At 42.1% G+C, this 22,580-nt stretch overlaps 11 non-coding genes across 11 annotated transcripts; all 11 read left to right on the top strand.

Moving 5' to 3' along the window:
- The first annotated feature begins 638 nt into the window (after window positions 1–638).
- Window positions 639–757, top strand: LOC128624627 (5S ribosomal RNA). Its single transcript, XR_008388831.1, has one exon. It is a non-coding gene; the product is annotated as a 5S ribosomal RNA (ribosomal RNA).
- A 1,907-nt stretch (window positions 758–2,664) lies between these two features.
- On the top strand, window positions 2,665–2,783 carry LOC128624578 (5S ribosomal RNA). The gene has a single exon (XR_008388787.1). It is a non-coding gene; the product is annotated as a 5S ribosomal RNA (ribosomal RNA).
- Window positions 2,784–4,692: 1,909 nt separating this feature from the next.
- On the top strand, window positions 4,693–4,811 carry LOC128624626 (5S ribosomal RNA). Its single transcript, XR_008388830.1, has one exon. It is a non-coding gene; the product is annotated as a 5S ribosomal RNA (ribosomal RNA).
- Window positions 4,812–6,718: 1,907 nt separating this feature from the next.
- LOC128624577 (5S ribosomal RNA) lies at window positions 6,719–6,837 on the top strand. Its single transcript, XR_008388786.1, has one exon. It is a non-coding gene; the product is annotated as a 5S ribosomal RNA (ribosomal RNA).
- Window positions 6,838–8,744: 1,907 nt separating this feature from the next.
- On the top strand, window positions 8,745–8,863 carry LOC128624625 (5S ribosomal RNA). Its single transcript, XR_008388829.1, has one exon. It is a non-coding gene; the product is annotated as a 5S ribosomal RNA (ribosomal RNA).
- A 1,898-nt stretch (window positions 8,864–10,761) lies between these two features.
- Window positions 10,762–10,880, top strand: LOC128624624 (5S ribosomal RNA). Its single transcript, XR_008388828.1, has one exon. It is a non-coding gene; the product is annotated as a 5S ribosomal RNA (ribosomal RNA).
- Window positions 10,881–12,778: 1,898 nt separating this feature from the next.
- LOC128624622 (5S ribosomal RNA) lies at window positions 12,779–12,897 on the top strand. Its single transcript, XR_008388826.1, has one exon. It is a non-coding gene; the product is annotated as a 5S ribosomal RNA (ribosomal RNA).
- A 1,907-nt stretch (window positions 12,898–14,804) lies between these two features.
- LOC128624580 (5S ribosomal RNA) lies at window positions 14,805–14,923 on the top strand. The gene has a single exon (XR_008388789.1). It is a non-coding gene; the product is annotated as a 5S ribosomal RNA (ribosomal RNA).
- Window positions 14,924–16,821: 1,898 nt separating this feature from the next.
- On the top strand, window positions 16,822–16,940 carry LOC128624621 (5S ribosomal RNA). The gene has a single exon (XR_008388825.1). It is a non-coding gene; the product is annotated as a 5S ribosomal RNA (ribosomal RNA).
- Window positions 16,941–18,850: 1,910 nt separating this feature from the next.
- LOC128624620 (5S ribosomal RNA) lies at window positions 18,851–18,969 on the top strand. Its single transcript, XR_008388824.1, has one exon. It is a non-coding gene; the product is annotated as a 5S ribosomal RNA (ribosomal RNA).
- A 1,908-nt stretch (window positions 18,970–20,877) lies between these two features.
- On the top strand, window positions 20,878–20,996 carry LOC128624619 (5S ribosomal RNA). The gene has a single exon (XR_008388823.1). It is a non-coding gene; the product is annotated as a 5S ribosomal RNA (ribosomal RNA).
- The last annotated feature ends 1,584 nt before the right edge of the window (window positions 20,997–22,580 follow it).

Below are 22,580 nucleotides of genomic sequence, written 5' to 3'. Positions count from 1 at the left end.
AGTCCCTTTTGATAGACTCGTCTAACGAACGCTGTAAATTAAGAGCGAGCGAGCGAGCGAGCGAGCGCTTGATTCAACAGGCCACACACTCCAGCTCACTTGGTGGCGGTAATGCGCCCAACTCCTGAATCGGCCTAAAACATCAAAGAAGAGCGCAGGCGCTCGGCTCTTGTAGTTGCAGCGGTCGTTTACTTGTCGGTTTGCATGGTTTTTAACGCACTAATAATTGATCCAGAAAAGTATTGTGGAAGTAGGCCTAGCTGTAAATACACTTTTCGTGGTCACCCTTCCCTCTCTTCCAGCAATTTGATATCTGATGTCAATTTCTTTCTTTTTTTTTTTTCTTTCTTTTTCATAAAGGCGTACCTGGCATTAGAATCAAGCAAGAAGCTAAGATGCGGTGCTCCTTTTGAAACATGTAGGGAAATAAAGATGAGTGAGCATGCAGTAAAGTGGTGTTAAACCCGTGAGCTGGAGAGCCATGTGCTCGTGCATGTGTGCAGGAGGTGAGACAGATTCCTTGGTTTGGACGAAAGGTTTGTACTCTCTGTACGATTGCAAATCAGGAAGTGAGTGACTCGAGAACGACTTGGGCTTCAGCCTACAGTATAAATGGGCTGTAGTGCAGCTCGTCTCTCGCTTACGGCCATACCACCCTGAGAACGCCCGATCTCGTCCGATCTCGGAAGCTAAGCAGGGTCGGGCCTGGTTAGTACTTGGATGGGAGACCGCCTGGGAATACCAGGTGCTGTAAGCTTTTCCCTCTTCAAAGTCTCCACTGCGACTTTTCAAGCCAAAAATATTTTTGCAACTTTCACGAAATTATTAGTACACAAACACGCGATGGAGAGACACGTCTGACAAACTCGAAACGAATTCATTCAACTGAGCAGAAAATTCTTTTAGAACCACAAAATGATCTCCACATCATTCATGTTGCCTTCATTTGGGTCTTTCTTCATTCTTTCCTTTACTTTAGGCGCTTCTTCCCCTATGTCGTTCATTTCTCTAGGTTTCGCATGTGCGAAGATCCGATGGCCTTCCAATCGCCGATATAATAGGCAAAATTCTTGATGATATTTCTCTTGTGATTATTTTGGCTACTATTGGGATGTTTTTACTGCTTCTAGTACAAGCAGCAATCTATTACTATTGCATTAAGTACTTTGTTTATTTACGATCATGACGAGTTTCCGTTACCATGCCCTGACAGTGCCATATACACATTTCATCTGCGTATGTGCTACTGCAACTTTGCACGATGACGTTCCCTGACACTGTACATGGCAGCAGCGGATTGCTCTTCGTCATTGTCAGTAGAAATTCTGCTATTCTGGTTCAACGCCCTATTATTCGTGTGACTGCAGTTTCACATTTGTATGATTTGCACTAATAAACTATGCGCCGTGTCAATTACTCGCACCTGCAACGGGATATTGCTCATTTCTTCAATTATGTACAGTATTCTTTTCTTTCTAGATATGTACCACTCATATAATGACAGGAGATGCAAACCTAATTTCCATGTAATCTTAGGATGACAAGAAACATATCCTATTCTATTTATTCACTTCAAAATGTACAGTTTTACATTTATCATCTATTTACTGTTAATACATTTACTTTCGTTCCTTCAATCACCTATATAGATTTATTCGCACCTTTGTTTGTCTGTTTTTTTTCTCTCTCTTTTTTCTCGTTTAAAAATGGTTTTTCTTTGTGTGTTTTTTTTTTGAGTATCCTTTTACTTCCATCATTTTTTCCCAATTCCTTCCTTTATTTTCTGCAATTCACCACGCGTATGCTACAGGTGCGTGCTTCTTTCTTTTTATAGCGTGATCGGGCACCACATTGAGCATGCACCGTTTGTGCACATCATTCAGTCATGATGGCCACGAAAGCTCATTTCTGCAGATGGGAAGGGAAACTCGGCATTCTGTGTGTTTTTCAGTGGTGTTAAATCGTGGCCTTTTGATTCAGCTCATTTCAAAACATCCGACTGAAGTTTCCAGTTGAAGCACTTGTGTAAGTCCCTTTTGATAGACTCGTCTAACGAACGCTGTAAATTAAGAGCGAGCGAGCGAGCGAGCGAGCGCTTGATTCAACAGGCCACACACTCCAGCTCACTTGGTGGCGGTAATGCGCCCAACTCCTGAATCGGCCTAAAACATCAAAGAAGAGCGCAGGCGCTCGGCTCTTGTAGTTGCAGCGGTCGTTTACTTGTCGGTTTGCATGGTTTTTAACGCACTAATAATTGATCCAGAAAAGTATTGTGGAAGTAGGCCTAGCTGTAAATACACTTTTCGTGGTCACCCTTCCCTCTCTTCCAGCAATTTGATATCTGATGTCAATTTCTTTCTTTTTTTTTTCTTTCTTTTTCATAAAGGCGTACCTGGCATTAGAATCAAGCAAGAAGCTAAGATGCGGTGCTCCTTTTGAAACATGTAGGGAAATAAAGATGAGTGAGCATGCAGTAAAGTGGTGTTAAACCCGTGAGCTGGAGAGCCATGTGCTCGTGCATGTGTGCAGGAGGTGAGACAGATTCCTTGGTTTGGACGAAAGGTTTGTACTCTCTGTACGATTGCAAATCAGGAAGTGAGTGACTCGAGAACGACTTGGGCTTCAGCCTACAGTATAAATGGGCTGTAGTGCAGCTCGTCTCTCGCTTACGGCCATACTACCCTGAGAATGCCCGATCTCGTCCGATCTCGGAAGCTAAGCAGGGTCGGGCCTGGTTAGTACTTGGATGGGAGACCGCCTGGGAATACCAGGTGCTGTAAGCTTTTCCCTCTTCAAAGTCTCCACTGCGACTTTTCAAGCCAAAAATATTTTTGCAACTTTCACGAAATTATTAGTACACAAACACGCGATGGAGAGACACGTCTGACAAACTCGAAACGAATTCATTCAACTGAGCAGAAAATTCTTTTAGAACCACAAAATGATCTCCACATCATTCATGTTGCCTTCATTTGGGTCTTTCTTCATTCTTTCCTTTACTTTAGGCGCTTCTTCCCCTATGTCGTTCATTTCTCTAGGTTTCGCATGTGCGAAGATCCGATGGCCTTCCAATCGCCGATATAATAGGCAAAATTCTTGATGATATTTCTCTTGTGATTATTTTGGCTACTATTGGGATGTTTTTACTGCTTCTAGTACAAGCAGCAATCTATTACTATTGCATTAAGTACTTTGTTTATTTACGATCATGACGAGTTTCCGTTACCATGCCCTGACAGTGCCATATACACATTTCATCTGCGTATGTGCTACTGCAACTTTGCACGATGACGTTCCCTGACACTGTACATGGCAGCAGCGGATTGCTCTTCGTCATTGTCAGTAGAAATTCTGCTATTCTGGTTCAACGCCCTATTATTCGTGTGACTGCAGTTTCACATTTGTATGATTTGCACTAATAAACTATGCGCCGTGTCAATTACTCGCACCTGCAACGGGATATTGCTCATTTCTTCAATTATGTACAGTATTCTTTTCTTTCTAGATATGTACCACTCATATAATGACAGGAGATGCAAACCTAATTTCCATGTAATCTTAGGATGACAAGAAACATATCCTATTCTATTTATTCACTTCAAAATGTACAGTTTTACATTTATCATCTATTTACTGTTAATACATTTACTTTCGTTCCTTCAATCACCTATATAGATTTATTCGCACCTTTGTTTGTCTGTTTTTTTTCTCTCTCTTTTTTCTCGTTTAAAAATGGTTTTTCTTTGTGTGTTTTTTTTTTGAGTATCCTTTTACTTCCATCATTTTTTCCCAATTCCTTCCTTTATTTTCTGCAATTCACCACGCGTATGCTACAGGTGCGTGCTTCTTTCTTTTTATAGCGTGATCGGGCACCACATTGAGCATGCACCGTTTGTGCACATCATTCAGTCACGATGGCCACGAAAGCTCATTTCTGCAGATGGGAAGGGAAACTCGGCATTCTGTGTGTTTTTCAGTGGTGTTAAATCGTGGCCTTTTGATTCAGCTCATTTCAAAACATCCGACTGAAGTTTCCAGTTGAAGCACTTGTGTAAGTCCCTTTTGATAGACTCGTCTAACGAACGCTGTAAATTAAGAGCGAGCGAGCGAGCGAGCGAGCGCTTGATTCAACAGGCCACACACTCCAGCTCACTTGGTGGCGGTAATGCGCCCAACTCCTGAATCGGCCTAAAACATCAAAGAAGAGCGCAGGCGCTCGGCTCTTGTAGTTGCAGCGGTCGTTTACTTGTCGGTTTGCATGGTTTTTAACGCACTAATAATTGATCCAGAAAAGTATTGTGGAAGTAGGCCTAGCTGTAAATACACTTTTCGTGGTCACCCTTCCCTCTCTTCCAGCAATTTGATATCTGATGTCAATTTCTTTCTTTTTTTTTTTTCTTTCTTTTTCATAAAGGCGTACCTGGCATTAGAATCAAGCAAGAAGCTAAGATGCGGTGCTCCTTTTGAAACATGTAGGGAAATAAAGATGAGTGAGCATGCAGTAAAGTGGTGTTAAACCCGTGAGCTGGAGAGCCATGTGCTCGTGCATGTGTGCAGGAGGTGAGACAGATTCCTTGGTTTGGACGAAAGGTTTGTACTCTCTGTACGATTGCAAATCAGGAAGTGAGTGACTCGAGAACGACTTGGGCTTCAGCCTACAGTATAAATGGGCTGTAGTGCAGCTCGTCTCTCGCTTACGGCCATACCACCCTGAGAACGCCCGATCTCGTCCGATCTCGGAAGCTAAGCAGGGTCGGGCCTGGTTAGTACTTGGATGGGAGACCGCCTGGGAATACCAGGTGCTGTAAGCTTTTCCCTCTTCAAAGTCTCCACTGCGACTTTTCAAGCCAAAAATATTTTTGCAACTTTCACGAAATTATTAGTACACAAACACGCGATGGAGAGACACGTCTGACAAACTCGAAACGAATTCATTCAACTGAGCAGAAAATTCTTTTAGAACCACAAAATGATCTCCACATCATTCATGTTGCCTTCATTTGGGTCTTTCTTCATTCTTTCCTTTACTTTAGGCGCTTCTTCCCCTATGTCGTTCATTTCTCTAGGTTTCGCATGTGCGAAGATCCGATGGCCTTCCAATCGCCGATATAATAGGCAAAATTCTTGATGATATTTCTCTTGTGATTATTTTGGCTACTATTGGGATGTTTTTACTGCTTCTAGTACAAGCAGCAATCTATTACTATTGCATTAAGTACTTTGTTTATTTACGATCATGACGAGTTTCCGTTACCATGCCCTGACAGTGCCATATACACATTTCATCTGCGTATGTGCTACTGCAACTTTGCACGATGACGTTCCCTGACACTGTACATGGCAGCAGCGGATTGCTCTTCGTCATTGTCAGTAGAAATTCTGCTATTCTGGTTCAACGCCCTATTATTCGTGTGACTGCAGTTTCACATTTGTATGATTTGCACTAATAAACTATGCGCCGTGTCAATTACTCGCACCTGCAACGGGATATTGCTCATTTCTTCAATTATGTACAGTATTCTTTTCTTTCTAGATATGTACCACTCATATAATGACAGGAGATGCAAACCTAATTTCCATGTAATCTTAGGATGACAAGAAACATATCCTATTCTATTTATTCACTTCAAAATGTACAGTTTTACATTTATCATCTATTTACTGTTAATACATTTACTTTCGTTCCTTCAATCACCTATATAGATTTATTCGCACGTTTGTTTGTCTGTTTTTTTTCTCTCTCTTTTTTCTCGTTTAAAAATGGTTTTTCTTTGTGTGTTTTTTTTTTGAGTATCCTTTTACTTCCATCATTTTTTCCCAATTCCTTCCTTTATTTTCTGCAATTCACCACGCGTATGCTACAGGTGCGTGCTTCTTTCTTTTTATAGCGTGATCGGGCACCACATTGAGCATGCACCGTTTGTGCACATCATTCAGTCATGATGGCCACGAAAGCTCATTTCTGCAGATGGGAAGGGAAACTCGGCATTCTGTGTGTTTTTCAGTGGTGTTAAATCGTGGCCTTTTGATTCAGCTCATTTCAAAACATCCGACTGAAGTTTCCAGTTGAAGCACTTGTGTAAGTCCCTTTTGATAGACTCGTCTAACGAACGCTGTAAATTAAGAGCGAGCGAGCGAGCGAGCGAGCGCTTGATTCAACAGGCCACACACTCCAGCTCACTTGGTGGCGGTAATGCGCCCAACTCCTGAATCGGCCTAAAACATCAAAGAAGAGCGCAGGCGCTCGGCTCTTGTAGTTGCAGCGGTCGTTTACTTGTCGGTTTGCATGGTTTTTAACGCACTAATAATTGATCCAGAAAAGTATTGTGGAAGTAGGCCTAGCTGTAAATACACTTTTCGTGGTCACCCTTCCCTCTCTTCCAGCAATTTGATATCTGATGTCAATTTCTTTCTTTTTTTTTTCTTTCTTTTTCATAAAGGCGTACCTGGCATTAGAATCAAGCAAGAAGCTAAGATGCGGTGCTCCTTTTGAAACATGTAGGGAAATAAAGATGAGTGAGCATGCAGTAAAGTGGTGTTAAACCCGTGAGCTGGAGAGCCATGTGCTCGTGCATGTGTGCAGGAGGTGAGACAGATTCCTTGGTTTGGACGAAAGGTTTGTACTCTCTGTACGATTGCAAATCAGGAAGTGAGTGACTCGAGAACGACTTGGGCTTCAGCCTACAGTATAAATGGGCTGTAGTGCAGCTCGTCTCTCGCTTACGGCCATACTACCCTGAGAATGCCCGATCTCGTCCGATCTCGGAAGCTAAGCAGGGTCGGGCCTGGTTAGTACTTGGATGGGAGACCGCCTGGGAATACCAGGTGCTGTAAGCTTTTCCCTCTTCAAAGTCTCCACTGCGACTTTTCAAGCCAAAAATATTTTTGCAACTTTCACGAAATTATTAGTACACAAACACGCGATGGAGAGACACGTCTGACAAACTCGAAACGAATTCATTCAACTGAGCAGAAAATTCTTTTAGAACCACAAAATGATCTCCACATCATTCATGTTGCCTTCATTTGGGTCTTTCTTCATTCTTTCCTTTACTTTAGGCGCTTCTTCCCCTATGTCGTTCATTTCTCTAGGTTTCGCATGTGCGAAGATCCGATGGCCTTCCAATCGCCGATATAATAGGCAAAATTCTTGATGATATTTCTCTTGTGATTATTTTGGCTACTATTGGGATGTTTTTACTGCTTCTAGTACAAGCAGCAATCTATTACTATTGCATTAAGTACTTTGTTTATTTACGATCATGACGAGTTTCCGTTACCATGCCCTGACAGTGCCATATACACATTTCATCTGCGTATGTGCTACTGCAACTTTGCACGATGACGTTCCCTGACACTGTACATGGCAGCAGCGGATTGCTCTTCGTCATTGTCAGTAGAAATTCTGCTATTCTGGTTCAACGCCCTATTATTCGTGTGACTGCAGTTTCACATTTGTATGATTTGCACTAATAAACTATGCGCCGTGTCAATTACTCGCACCTGCAACGGGATATTGCTCATTTCTTCAATTATGTACAGTATTCTTTTCTTTCTAGATATGTACCACTCATATAATGACAGGAGATGCAAACCTAATTTCCATGTAATCTTAGGATGACAAGAAACATATCCTATTCTATTTATTCACTTCAAAATGTACAGTTTTACATTTATCATCTATTTACTGTTAATACATTTACTTTCGTTCCTTCAATCACCTATATAGATTTATTCGCACCTTTGTTTGTCTGTTTTTTTTCTCTCTCTTTTTTCTCGTTTAAAAATGGTTTTTCTTTGTGTGTTTTTTTTTGAGTATCCTTTTACTTCCATCATTTTTTCCCAATTCCTTCCTTTATTTTCTGCAATTCACCACGCGTATGCTACAGGTGCGTGCTTCTTTCTTTTTATAGCGTGATCGGGCACCACATTGAGCATGCACCGTTTGTGCACATCATTCAGTCACGATGGCCACGAAAGCTCATTTCTGCAGATGGGAAGGGAAACTCGGCATTCTGTGTGTTTTTCAGTGGTGTTAAATCGTGGCCTTTTGATTCAGCTCATTTCAAAACATCCGACTGAAGTTTCCAGTTGAAGCACTTGTGTAAGTCCCTTTTGATAGACTCGTCTAACGAACGCTGTAAATTAAGAGCGAGCGAGCGAGCGAGCGAGCGCTTGATTCAACAGGCCACACACTCCAGCTCACTTGGTGGCGGTAATGCGCCCAACTCCTGAATCGGCCTAAAACATCAAAGAAGAGCGCAGGCGCTCGGCTCTTGTAGTTGCAGCGGTCGTTTACTTGTCGGTTTGCATGGTTTTTAACGCACTAATAATTGATCCAGAAAAGTATTGTGGAAGTAGGCCTAGCTGTAAATACACTTTTCGTGGTCACCCTTCCCTCTCTTCCAGCAATTTGATATCTGATGTCAATTTCTTTCTTTTTTTTTTTCTTTCTTTTTCATAAAGGCGTACCTGGCATTAGAATCAAGCAAGAAGCTAAGATGCGGTGCTCCTTTTGAAACATGTAGGGAAATAAAGATGAGTGAGCATGCAGTAAAGTGGTGTTAAACCCGTGAGCTGGAGAGCCATGTGCTCGTGCATGTGTGCAGGAGGTGAGACAGATTCCTTGGTTTGGACGAAAGGTTTGTACTCTCTGTACGATTGCAAATCAGGAAGTGAGTGACTCGAGAACGACTTGGGCTTCAGCCTACAGTATAAATGGGCTGTAGTGCAGCTCGTCTCTCGCTTACGGCCATACCACCCTGAGAACGCCCGATCTCGTCCGATCTCGGAAGCTAAGCAGGGTCGGGCCTGGTTAGTACTTGGATGGGAGACCGCCTGGGAATACCAGGTGCTGTAAGCTTTTCCCTCTTCAAAGTCTCCACTGCGACTTTTCAAGCCAAAAATATTTTTGCAACTTTCACGAAATTATTAGTACACAAACACGCGATGGAGAGACACGTCTGACAAACTCGAAACGAATTCATTCAACTGAGCAGAAAATTCTTTTAGAACCACAAAATGATCTCCACATCATTCATGTTGCCTTCATTTGGGTCTTTCTTCATTCTTTCCTTTACTTTAGGCGCTTCTTCCCCTATGTCGTTCATTTCTCTAGGTTTCGCATGTGCGAAGATCCGATGGCCTTCCAATCGCCGATATAATAGACAAAATTCTTGATGATATTTCTCTTGTGATTATTTTGGCTACTATTGGGATGTTTTTACTGCTTCTAGTACAAGCAGCAATCTATTACTATTGCATTAAGTACTTTGTTTATTTACGATCATGACGAGTTTCCGTTACCATGCCCTGACAGTGCCATATACACATTTCATCTGCGTATGTGCTACTGCAACTTTGCACGATGACGTTCCCTGACACTGTACATGGCAGCAGCGGATTGCTCTTCGTCATTGTCAGTAGAAATTCTGCTATTCTGGTTCAACGCCCTATTATTCGTGTGACTGCAGTTTCACATTTGTATGATTTGCACTAATAAACTATGCGCCGTGTCAATTACTCGCACCTGCAACGGGATATTGCTCATTTCTTCAATTATGTACAGTATTCTTTTCTTTCTAGATATGTACCACTCATATAATGACAGGAGATGCAAACCTAATTTCCATGTAATCTTAGGATGACAAGAAACATATCCTATTCTATTTATTCACTTCAAAATGTACAGTTTTACATTTATCATCTATTTACTGTTAATACATTTACTTTCGTTCCTTCAATCACCTATATAGATTTATTCGCACGTTTGTTTGTCTGTTTTTTTTCTCTCTCTTTTAAAAATGGTTTTTCTTTGTGTGTTTTTTTTTTGAGTATCCTTTTACTTCCATCATTTTTTCCCAATTCCTTCCTTTATTTTCTGCAATTCACCACGCGTATGCTACAGGTGCGTGCTTCTTTCTTTTTATAGCGTGATCGGGCACCACATTGAGCATGCACCGTTTGTGCACATCATTCAGTCACGATGGCCACGAAAGCTCATTTCTGCAGATGGGAAGGGAAACTCGGCATTCTGTGTGTTTTTCAGTGGTGTTAAATCGTGGCCTTTTGATTCAGCTCATTTCAAAACATCCGACTGAAGTTTCCAGTTGAAGCACTTGTGTAAGTCCCTTTTGATAGACTCGTCTAACGAACGCTGTAAATTAAGAGCGAGCGAGCGAGCGAGCGAGCGCTTGATTCAACAGGCCACACACTCCAGCTCACTTGGTGGCGGTAATGCGCCCAACTCCTGAATCGGCCTAAAACATCAAAGAAGAGCGCAGGCGCTCGGCTCTTGTAGTTGCAGCGGTCGTTTACTTGTCGGTTTGCATGGTTTTTAACGCACTAATAATTGATCCAGAAAAGTATTGTGGAAGTAGGCCTAGCTGTAAATACACTTTTCGTGGTCACCCTTCCCTCTCTTCCAGCAATTTGATATCTGATGTCAATTTCTTTCTTTTTTTTTTCTTTCTTTTTCATAAAGGCGTACCTGGCATTAGAATCAAGCAAGAAGCTAAGATGCGGTGCTCCTTTTGAAACATGTAGGGAAATAAAGATGAGTGAGCATGCAGTAAAGTGGTGTTAAACCCGTGAGCTGGAGAGCCATGTGCTCGTGCATGTGTGCAGGAGGTGAGACAGATTCCTTGGTTTGGACGAAAGGTTTGTACTCTCTGTACGATTGCAAATCAGGAAGTGAGTGACTCGAGAACGACTTGGGCTTCAGCCTACAGTATAAATGGGCTGTAGTGCAGCTCGTCTCTCGCTTACGGCCATACCACCCTGAGAACGCCCGATCTCGTCCGATCTCGGAAGCTAAGCAGGGTCGGGCCTGGTTAGTACTTGGATGGGAGACCGCCTGGGAATACCAGGTGCTGTAAGCTTTTCCCTCTTCAAAGTCTCCACTGCGACTTTTCAAGCCAAAAATATTTTTGCAACGTTCACGAAATTATTAGTACACAAACACGCGATGGAGAGACACGTCTGACAAACTCGAAACGAATTCATTCAACTGAGCAGAAAATTCTTTTAGAACCACAAAATGATCTCCACATCATTCATGTTGCCTTCATTTGGGTCTTTCTTCATTCTTTCCTTTACTTTAGGCGCTTCTTCCCCTATGTCGTTCGTTTCTCTAGGTTTCGCATGTGCGAAGATCCGATGGCCTTCCAATCGCCGATATAATAGGCAAAATTCTTGATGATATTCCTCTTGTGATTATTTTGGCTACTATTGGGATGGTTTTACTGCTTCTAGTACAAGCAGCAATCTATTACTATTGCATTAAGTACTTTGTTTATTTACGATCATGACGAGTTTCCGTTACCATGCCCTGACAGTGCCATATACACATTTCATTTGCGTATGTGCTACTGCAACTTTGCACGATGACGTTCCCTGACACTGTACATGGCAGCAGCGGATTGCTCTTCGTCATTGTCAGTAGAAATTCTGCTATTCTGGTTCAACGCCCTATTATTCGTGTGACTGCAGTTTCACATTTGTATGATTTGCACTAATAAACTATGCGCCGTGTCAATTACTCGCACCTGCAACGGGATATTGCTCATTTCTTCAATTATGTACAGTATTCTTTTCTTTCTAGATATGTACCACTCATATAATGACAGGAGATGCAAACCTAATTTCCATGTAATCTTAGGATGACAAGAAACATATCCTATTCTATTTATTCACTTCAAAATGTACAGTTTTACATTTATCATCTATTTACTGTTAATACATTTACTTTCGTTCCTTCAATCACCTATATAGATTTATTCGCACGTTTGTTTGTCTGTTTTTTTTCTCTCTCTTTTAAAAATGGTTTTTCTTTGTGTGTTTTTTTTTTGAGTATCCTTTTACTTCCATCATTTTTTCCCAATTCCTTCCTTTATTTTCTGCAATTCACCACGCGTATGCTACAGGTGCGTGCTTCTTTCTTTTTATAGCGTGATCGGGCACCACATTGAGCATGCACCGTTTGTGCACATCATTCAGTCACGATGGCCACGAAAGCTCATTTCTGCAGATGGGAAGGGAAACTCGGCATTCTGTGTGTTTTTCAGTGGTGTTAAATCGTGGCCTTTTGATTCAGCTCATTTCAAAACATCCGACTGAAGTTTCCAGTTGAAGCACTTGTGTAAGTCCCTTTTGATAGACTCGTCTAACGAACGCTGTAAATTAAGAGCGAGCGAGCGAGCGAGCGAGCGCTTGATTCAACAGGCCACACACTCCAGCTCACTTGGTGGCGGTAATGCGCCCAACTCCTGAATCGGCCTAAAACATCAAAGAAGAGCGCAGGCGCTCGGCTCTTGTAGTTGCAGCGGTCGTTTACTTGTCGGTTTGCATGGTTTTTAACGCACTAATAATTGATCCAGAAAAGTATTGTGGAAGTAGGCCTAGCTGTAAATACACTTTTCGTGGTCACCCTTCCCTCTCTTCCAGCAATTTGATATCTGATGTCAATTTCTTTCTTTTTTTTTTCTTTCTTTTTCATAAAGGCGTACCTGGCATTAGAATCAAGCAAGAAGCTAAGATGCGGTGCTCCTTTTGAAACATGTAGGGAAATAAAGATGAGTGAGCATGCAGTAAAGTGGTGTTAAACCCGTGAGCTGGAGAGCCATGTGCTCGTGCATGTGTGCAGGAGGTGAGACAGATTCCTTGGTTTGGACGAAAGGTTTGTACTCTCTGTACGATTGCAAATCAGGAAGTGAGTGACTCGAGAACGACTTGGGCTTCAGCCTACAGTATAAATGGGCTGTAGTGCAGCTCGTCTCTCGCTTACGGCCATACCACCCTGAGAACGCCCGATCTCGTCCGATCTCGGAAGCTAAGCAGGGTCGGGCCTGGTTAGTACTTGGATGGGAGACCGCCTGGGAATACCAGGTGCTGTAAGCTTTTCCCTCTTCAAAGTCTCCACTGCGACTTTTCAAGCCAAAAATATTTTTGCAACGTTCACGAAATTATTAGTACACAAACACGCGATGGAGAGACACGTCTGACAAACTCGAAACGAATTCATTCAACTGAGCAGAAAATTCTTTTAGAACCACAAAATGATCTCCACATCATTCATGTTGCCTTCATTTGGGTCTTTCTTCATTCTTTCCTTTACTTTAGGCGCTTCTTCCCCTATGTCGTTCGTTTCTCTAGGTTTCGCATGTGCGAAGATCCGATGGCCTTCCAATCGCCGATATAATAGGCAAAATTCTTGATGATATTCCTCTTGTGATTATTTTGGCTACTATTGGGATGGTTTTACTGCTTCTAGTACAAGCAGCAATCTATTACTATTGCATTAAGTACTTTGTTTATTTACGATCATGACGAGTTTCCGTTACCATGCCCTGACAGTGCCATATACACATTTCATTTGCGTATGTGCTACTGCAACTTTGCACGATGACGTTCCCTGACACTGTACATGGCAGCAGCGGATTGCTCTTCGTCATTGTCAGTAGAAATTCTGCTATTCTGATTCAACGCCCTATTATTCGTGTGACTGCAGTGTCACATTTGTATGATTTGCACGAATAAACTATGCGCCGTGTCAGTTACTCGCACCTGCAACGGGATATTGCTCATTTCTTCAATTATGTACAGTATTCTTTTCTTTCTAGATATGTACCACTCATATAATGACAGGAGATGCAAACCTAATTTCCATGTAATCTTAGGATGACAAGAAACATATCCTATTCTATTTATTCACTTCAAAATGTACAGTTTTACATTTATCATCTATTTACTGTTAATACATTTACTTTCGTTCCTTCAATCACCTATATAGATTTATTCGCACCTTTGTTTGTCTGTTTTTTTTCTCTCTCTTTTTTCTCGTTTAAAAATGGTTTTTCTTTGTGTGTTTTTTTTTGAGTATCCTTTTACTTCCATCATTTTTTCCCAATTCCTTCCTTTATTTTCTGCAATTCACCACGCGTATGCTACAGGTGCGTGCTTCTTTCTTTTTATAGCGTGATCGGGCACCACATTGAGCATGCACCGTTTGTGCACATCATTCAGTCACGATGGCCACGAAAGCTCATTTCTGCAGATGGGAAGGGAAACTCGGCATTCTGTGTGTTTTTCAGTGGTGTTAAATCGTGGCCTTTTGATTCAGCTCATTTCAAAACATCCGACTGAAGTTTCCAGTTGAAGCACTTGTGTAAGTCCCTTTTGATAGACTCGTCTAACGAACGCTGTAAATTAAGAGCGAGCGAGCGAGCGAGCGAGCGCTTGATTCAACAGGCCACACACTCCAGCTCACTTGGTGGCGGTAATGCGCCCAACTCCTGAATCGGCCTAAAACATCAAAGAAGAGCGCAGGCGCTCGGCTCTTGTAGTTGCAGCGGTCGTTTACTTGTCGGTTTGCATGGTTTTTAACGCACTAATAATTGATCCAGAAAAGTATTGTGGAAGTAGGCCTAGCTGTAAATACACTTTTCGTGGTCACCCTTCCCTCTCTTCCAGCAATTTGATATCTGATGTCAATTTCTTTCTTTTTTTTTTTCTTTCTTTTTCATAAAGGCGTACCTGGCATTAGAATCAAGCAAGAAGCTAAGATGCGGTGCTCCTTTTGAAACATGTAGGGAAATAAAGATGAGTGAGCATGCAGTAAAGTGGTGTTAAACCCGTGAGCTGGAGAGCCATGTGCTCGTGCATGTGTGCAGGAGGTGAGACAGATTCCTTGGTTTGGACGAAAGGTTTGTACTCTCTGTACGATTGCAAATCAGGAAGTGAGTGACTCGAGAACGACTTGGGCTTCAGCCTACAGTATAAATGGGCTGTAGTGCAGCTCGTCTCTCGCTTACGGCCATACCACCCTGAGAACGCCTGATCTCGTCCGATCTCGGAAGCTAAGCAGGGTCGGGCCTGGTTAGTACTTGGATGGGATTCCGCCTGGGAATACCAGGTGCTGTAAGCTTTTCCCTCTTCAAAGTCTCCACTGCGACTTTTCAAGCCAAAAATATTTTTGCAACTTTCACGAAATTATTAGTACACAAACACGCGATGGAGAGACACGTCTGACAAACTCGAAACGAATTCATTCAACTGAGCAGAAAATTCTTTTAGAACCACAAAATGATCTCCACATCATTCATGTTGCCTTCATTTGGGTCTTTCTTCATTCTTTCCTTTACTTTAGGCGCTTCTTCCCCTATGTCGTTCGTTTCTCTAGGTTTCGCATGTGCGAAGATCCGATGGCCTTCCAATCGCCGATATAATAGGCAAAATTCTTGATGATATTTCTCTTGTGATTATTTTGGCTACTATTGGGATGGTTTTACTGCTTCTAGTACAAGCAGCAATCTATTACTATTGCATTAAGTACTTTGTTTATTTACGATCATGACGAGTTTCCGTTACCTTGCCCTGACAGTGCCATATACACATTTCATCTGCGTATGTGCTACTGCAACTTTGCACGATGACGTTCCCTGACACTGTACATGGCAGCAGCGGATTGCTCTTCGTCATTGTCAGTAGAAATTCTGCTATTCTGGTTCAACGCCCTATTATTCGTGTGACTGCAGTTTCACATTTGTATGATTTGCACTAATAAACTATGCGCCGTGTCAATTACTCGCACCTGCAACGGGATATTGCTCATTTCTTCAATTATGTACAGTATTCTTTTCTTTCTAGATATGTACCACTCATATAATGACAGGAGATGCAAACCTAATTTCCATGTAATCTTAGGATGACAAGAAACATATCCTATTCTATTTATTCACTTCAAAATGTACAGTTTTACATTTATCATCTATTTACTGTTAATACATTTACTTTCGTTCCTTCAATCACCTATATAGATTTATTCGCACGTTTGTTTGTCTGTTTTTTTTCTCTCTCTTTTAAAAATGGTTTTTCTTTGTGTGTTTTTTTTTTGAGTATCCTTTTACTTCCATCATTTTTTCCCAATTCCTTCCTTTATTTTCTGCAATTCACCACGCGTATGCTACAGGTGCGTGCTTCTTTCTTTTTATAGCGTGATCGGGCACCACATTGAGCATGCACCGTTTGTGCACATCATTCAGTCACGATGGCCACGAAAGCTCATTTCTGCAGATGGGAAGGGAAACTCGGCATTCTGTGTGTTTTTCAGTGGTGTTAAATCGTGGCCTTTTGATTCAGCTCATTTCAAAACATCCGACTGAAGTTTCCAGTTGAAGCACTTGTGTAAGTCCCTTTTGATAGACTCGTCTAACGAACGCTGTAAATTAAGAGCGAGCGAGCGAGCGAGCGAGCGCTTGATTCAACAGGCCACACACTCCAGCTCACTTGGTGGCGGTAATGCGCCCAACTCCTGAATCGGCCTAAAACATCAAAGAAGAGCGCAGGCGCTCGGCTCTTGTAGTTGCAGCGGTCGTTTACTTGTCGGTTTGCATGGTTTTTAACGCACTAATAATTGATCCAGAAAAGTATTGTGGAAGTAGGCCTAGCTGTAAATACACTTTTCGTGGTCACCCTTCCCTCTCTTCCAGCAATTTGATATCTGATGTCAATTTCTTTCTTTTTTTTTTCTTTCTTTTTCATAAAGGCGTACCTGGCATTAGAATCAAGCAAGAAGCTAAGATGCGGTGCTCCTTTTGAAACATGTAGGGAAATAAAGATGAGTGAGCATGCAGTAAAGTGGTGTTAAACCCGTGAGCTGGAGAGCCATGTGCTCGTGCATGTGTGCAGGAGGTGAGACAGATTCCTTGGTTTGGACGAAAGGTTTGTACTCTCTGTACGATTGCAAATCAGGAAGTGAGTGACTCGAGAACGACTTGGGCTTCAGCCTACAGTATAAATGGGCTGTAGTGCAGCTCGTCTCTCGCTTACGGCCATACCACCCTGAGAACGCCCGATCTCGTCCGATCTCGGAAGCTAAGCAGGGTCGGGCCTGGTTAGTACTTGGATGGGAGACCGCCTGGGAATACCAGGTGCTGTAAGCTTTTCCCTCTTCAAAGTCTCCACTGCGACTTTTCAAGCCAAAAATATTTTTGCAACTTTCACGAAATTATTAGTACACAAACACGCGATGGAGAGACACGTCTGACAAACTCGAAACGAATTCATTCAACTGAGCAGAAAATTCTTTTAGAACCACAAAATGATCTCCACATCATTCATGTTGCCTTCATTTGGGTCTTTCTTCATTCTTTCCTTTACTTTAGGCGCTTCTTCCCCTATGTCGTTCGTTTCTCTAGGTTTCGCATGTGCGAAGATCCGATGGCCTTCCAATCGCCGATATAATAGGCAAAATTCTTGATGATATTCCTCTTGTGATTATTTTGGCTACTATTGGGATGGTTTTACTGCTTCTAGTACAAGCAGCAATCTATTACTATTGCATTAAGTACTTTGTTTATTTACGATCATGACGAGTTTCCGTTACCATGCCCTGACAGTGCCATATACACATTTCATCTGCGTATGTGCTACTGCAACTTTGCACGATGACGTTCCCTGACACTGTACATGGCAGCAGCGGATTGCTCTTCGTCATTGTCAGTAGAAATTCTGCTATTCTGATTCAACGCCCTATTATTCGTGTGACTGCAGTGTCACATTTGTATGATTTGCACGAATAAACTATGCGCCGTGTCAGTTACTCGCACCTGCAACGGGATATTGCTCATTTCTTCAATTATGTACAGTATTCTTTTCTTTCTAGATATGTACCACTCATATAATGACAGGAGATGCAAACCTAATTTCCATGTAATCTTAGGATGACAAGAAACATATCCTATTCTATTTATTCACTTCAAAATGTACAGTTTTACATTTATCATCTATTTACTGTTAATACATTTACTTTCGTTCCTTCAATCACCTATATAGATTTATTCGCACCTTTGTTTGTCTGTTTTTTTTCTCTCTCTTTTTTCTCGTTTAAAAATGGTTTTTCTTTGTGTGTTTTTTTTTGAGTATCCTTTTACTTCCATCATTTTTTCCCAATTCCTTCCTTTATTTTCTGCAATTCACCACGCGTATGCTACAGGTGCGTGCTTCTTTCTTTTTATAGCGTGATCGGGCACCACATTGAGCATGCACCGTTTGTGCACATCATTCAGTCACGATGGCCACGAAAGCTCATTTCTGCAGATGGGAAGGGAAACTCGGCATTCTGTGTGTTTTTCAGTGGTGTTAAATCGTGGCCTTTTGATTCAGCTCATTTCAAAACATCCGACTGAAGTTTCCAGTTGAAGCACTTGTGTAAGTCCCTTTTGATAGACTCGTCTAACGAACGCTGTAAATTAAGAGCGAGCGAGCGAGCGAGCGAGCGAGCGCTTGATTCAACAGGCCACACACTCCAGCTCACTTGGTGGCGGTAATGCGCCCAACTCCTGAATCGGCCTAAAACATCAAAGAAGAGCGCAGGCGCTCGGCTCTTGTAGTTGCAGCGGTCGTTTACTTGTCGGTTTGCATGGTTTTTAACGCACTAATAATTGATCCAGAAAAGTATTGTGGAAGTAGGCCTAGCTGTAAATACACTTTTCGTGGTCACCCTTCCCTCTCTTCCAGCAATTTGATATCTGATGTCAATTTCTTTCTTTTTTTTTTCTTTCTTTTTCATAAAGGCGTACCTGGCATTAGAATCAAGCAAGAAGCTAAGATGCGGTGCTCCTTTTGAAACATGTAGGGAAATAAAGATGAGTGAGCATGCAGTAAAGTGGTGTTAAACCCGTGAGCTGGAGAGCCATGTGCTCGTGCATGTGTGCAGGAGGTGAGACAGATTCCTTGGTTTGGACGAAAGGTTTGTACTCTCTGTACGATTGCAAATCAGGAAGTGAGTGACTCGAGAACGACTTGGGCTTCAGCCTACAGTATAAATGGGCTGTAGTGCAGCTCGTCTCTCGCTTACGGCCATACCACCCTGAGAACGCCCGATCTCGTCCGATCTCGGAAGCTAAGCAGGGTCGGGCCTGGTTAGTACTTGGATGGGAGACCGCCTGGGAATACCAGGTGCTGTAAGCTTTTCCCTCTTCAAAGTCTCCACTGCGACTTTTCAAGCCAAAAATATTTTTGCAACGTTCACGAAATTATTAGTACACAAACACGCGATGGAGAGACACGTCTGACAAACTCGAAACGAATTCATTCAACTGAGCAGAAAATTCTTTTAGAACCACAAAATGATCTCCACATCATTCATGTTGCCTTCATTTGGGTCTTTCTTCATTCTTTCCTTTACTTTAGGCGCTTCTTCCCCTATGTCGTTCGTTTCTCTAGGTTTCGCATGTGCGAAGATCCGATGGCCTTCCAATCGCCGATATAATAGGCAAAATTCTTGATGATATTCCTCTTGTGATTATTTTGGCTACTATTGGGATGGTTTTACTGCTTCTAGTACAAGCAGCAATCTATTACTATTGCATTAAGTACTTTGTTTATTTACGATCATGACGAGTTTCCGTTACCATGCCCTGACAGTGCCATATACACATTTCATTTGCGTATGTGCTACTGCAACTTTGCACGATGACGTTCCCTGACACTGTACATGGCAGCAGCGGATTGCTCTTCGTCATTGTCAGTAGAAATTCTGCTATTCTGATTCAACGCCCTATTATTCGTGTGACTGCAGTGTCACATTTGTATGATTTGCACGAATAAACTATGCGCCGTGTCAGTTACTCGCACCTGCAACGGGATATTGCTCATTTCTTCAATTATGTACAGTATTCTTTTCTTTCTAGATATGTACCACTCATATAATGACAGGAGATGCAAACCTAATTTCCATGTAATCTTAGGATGACAAGAAACATATCCTATTCTATTTATTCACTTCAAAATGTACAGTTTTACATTTATCATCTATTTACTGTTAATACATTTACTTTCGTTCCTTCAATCACCTATATAGATTTATTCGCACCTTTGTTTGTCTGTTTTTTTTCTCTCTCTTTTTTCTCGTTTAAAAATGGTTTTTCTTTGTGTGTTTTTTTTTTGAGTATCCTTTTACTTCCATCATTTTTTCCCAATTCCTTCCTTTATTTTCTGCAATTCACCACGCGTATGCTACAGGTGCGTGCTTCTTTCTTTTTATAGCGTGATCGGGCACCACATTGAGCATGCACCGTTTGTGCACATCATTCAGTCACGATGGCCACGAAAGCTCATTTCTGCAGATGGGAAGGGAAACTCGGCATTCTGTGTGTTTTTCAGTGGTGTTAAATCGTGGCCTTTTGATTCAGCTCATTTCAAAACATCCGACTGAAGTTTCCAGTTGAAGCACTTGTGTAAGTCCCTTTTGATAGACTCGTCTAACGAACGCTGTAAATTAAGAGCGAGCGAGCGAGCGAGCGAGCGCTTGATTCAACAGGCCACACACTCCAGCTCACTTGGTGGCGGTAATGCGCCCAACTCCTGAATCGGCCTAAAACATCAAAGAAGAGCGCAGGCGCTCGGCTCTTGTAGTTGCAGCGGTCGTTTACTTGTCGGTTTGCATGGTTTTTAACGCACTAATAATTGATCCAGAAAAGTATTGTGGAAGTAGGCCTAGCTGTAAATACACTTTTCGTGGTCACCCTTCCCTCTCTTCCAGCAATTTGATATCTGATGTCAATTTCTTTCTTTTTTTTTTTCTTTCTTTTTCATAAAGGCGTACCTGGCATTAGAATCAAGCAAGAAGCTAAGATGCGGTGCTCCTTTTGAAACATGTAGGGAAATAAAGATGAGTGAGCATGCAGTAAAGTGGTGTTAAACCCGTGAGCTGGAGAGCCATGTGCTCGTGCATGTGTGCAGGAGGTGAGACAGATTCCTTGGTTTGGACGAAAGGTTTGTACTCTCTGTACGATTGCAAATCAGGAAGTGAGTGACTCGAGAACGACTTGGGCTTCAGCCTACAGTATAAATGGGCTGTAGTGCAGCTCGTGTCTCGCTTACGGCCATACCACCCTGAGAACGCCCGATCTCGTCCGATCTCGGAAGCTAAGCAGGGTCGGGCCTGGTTAGTACTTGGATGGGAGACCGCCTGGGAATACCAGGTGCTGTAAGCTTTTCCCTCTTCAAAGTCTCCACTGCGACTTTTCAAGCCAAAAATATTTTTGCAACTTTCACGAAATTATTAGTACACAAACACGCGATGGAGAGACACGTCTGACAAACTCGAAACGAATTCATTCAACTGAGCAGAAAATTCTTTTAGAACCACAAAATGATCTCCACATCATTCATGTTGCCTTCATTTGGGTCTTTCTTCATTCTTTCCTTTACTTTAGGCGCTTCTTCCCCTATGTCGTTCGTTTCTCTAGGTTTCGCATGTGCGAAGATCCGATGGCCTTCCAATCGCCGATATAATAGGCAAAATTCTTGATGATATTCCTCTTGTGATTATTTTGGCTACTATTGGGATGGTTTTACTGCTTCTAGTACAAGCAGCAATCTATTACTATTGCATTAAGTACTTTGTTTATTTACGATCATGACGAGTTTCCGTTACCATGCCCTGACAGTGCCATATACACATTTCATTTGCGTATGTGCTACTGCAACTTTGCACGATGACGTTCCCTGACACTGTACATGGCAGCAGCGGATTGCTCTTCGTCATTGTCAGTAGAAATTCTGCTATTCTGATTCAACGCCCTATTATTCGTGTGACTGCAGTGTCACATTTGTATGATTTGCACGAATAAACTATGCGCCGTGTCAGTTACTCGCACCTGCAACGGGATATTGCTCATTTCTTCAATTATGTACAGTATTCTTTTCTTTCTAGATATGTACCACTCATATAATGACAGGAGATGCAAACCTAATTTCCATGTAATCTTAGGATGACAAGAAACATATCCTATTCTATTTATTCACTTCAAAATGTACAGTTTTACATTTATCATCTATTTACTGTTAATACATTTACTTTCGTTCCTTCAATCACCTATATAGATTTATTCGCACCTTTGTTTGTCTGTTTTTTTTCTCTCTCTTTTTTCTCGTTTAAAAATGGTTTTTCTTTGTGTGTTTTTTTTTGAGTATCCTTTTACTTCCATCATTTTTTCCCAATTCCTTCCTTTATTTTCTGCAATTCACCACGCGTATGCTACAGGTGCGTGCTTCTTTCTTTTTATAGCGTGATCGGGCACCACATTGAGCATGCACCGTTTGTGCACATCATTCAGTCACGATGGCCACGAAAGCTCATTTCTGCAGATGGGAAGGGAAACTCGGCATTCTGTGTGTTTTTCAGTGGTGTTAAATCGTGGCCTTTTGATTCAGCTCATTTCAAAACATCCGACTGAAGTTTCCAGTTGAAGCACTTGTGTAAGTCCCTTTTGATAGACTCGTCTAACGAACGCTGTAAATTAAGAGCGAGCGAGCGAGCGAGCGAGCGCTTGATTCAACAGGCCACACACTCCAGCTCACTTGGTGGCGGTAATGCGCCCAACTCCTGAATCGGCCTAAAACATCAAAGAAGAGCGCAGGCGCTCGGCTCTTGTAGTTGCAGCGGTCGTTTACTTGTCGGTTTGCATGGTTTTTAACGCACTAATAATTGATCCAGAAAAGTATTGTGGAAGTAGGCCTAGCTGTAAATACACTTTTCGTGGTCACCCTTCCCTCTCTTCCAGCAATTTGATATC

Source organism: Ictalurus furcatus, chromosome 20, assembly GCF_023375685.1.
Source record: "Ictalurus furcatus strain D&B chromosome 20, Billie_1.0, whole genome shotgun sequence".
Classification (NCBI taxonomy): domain Eukaryota; kingdom Metazoa; phylum Chordata; class Actinopteri; order Siluriformes; family Ictaluridae; genus Ictalurus; species Ictalurus furcatus.
This window is presented reverse-complemented; position numbering and strand designations above follow the sequence as displayed.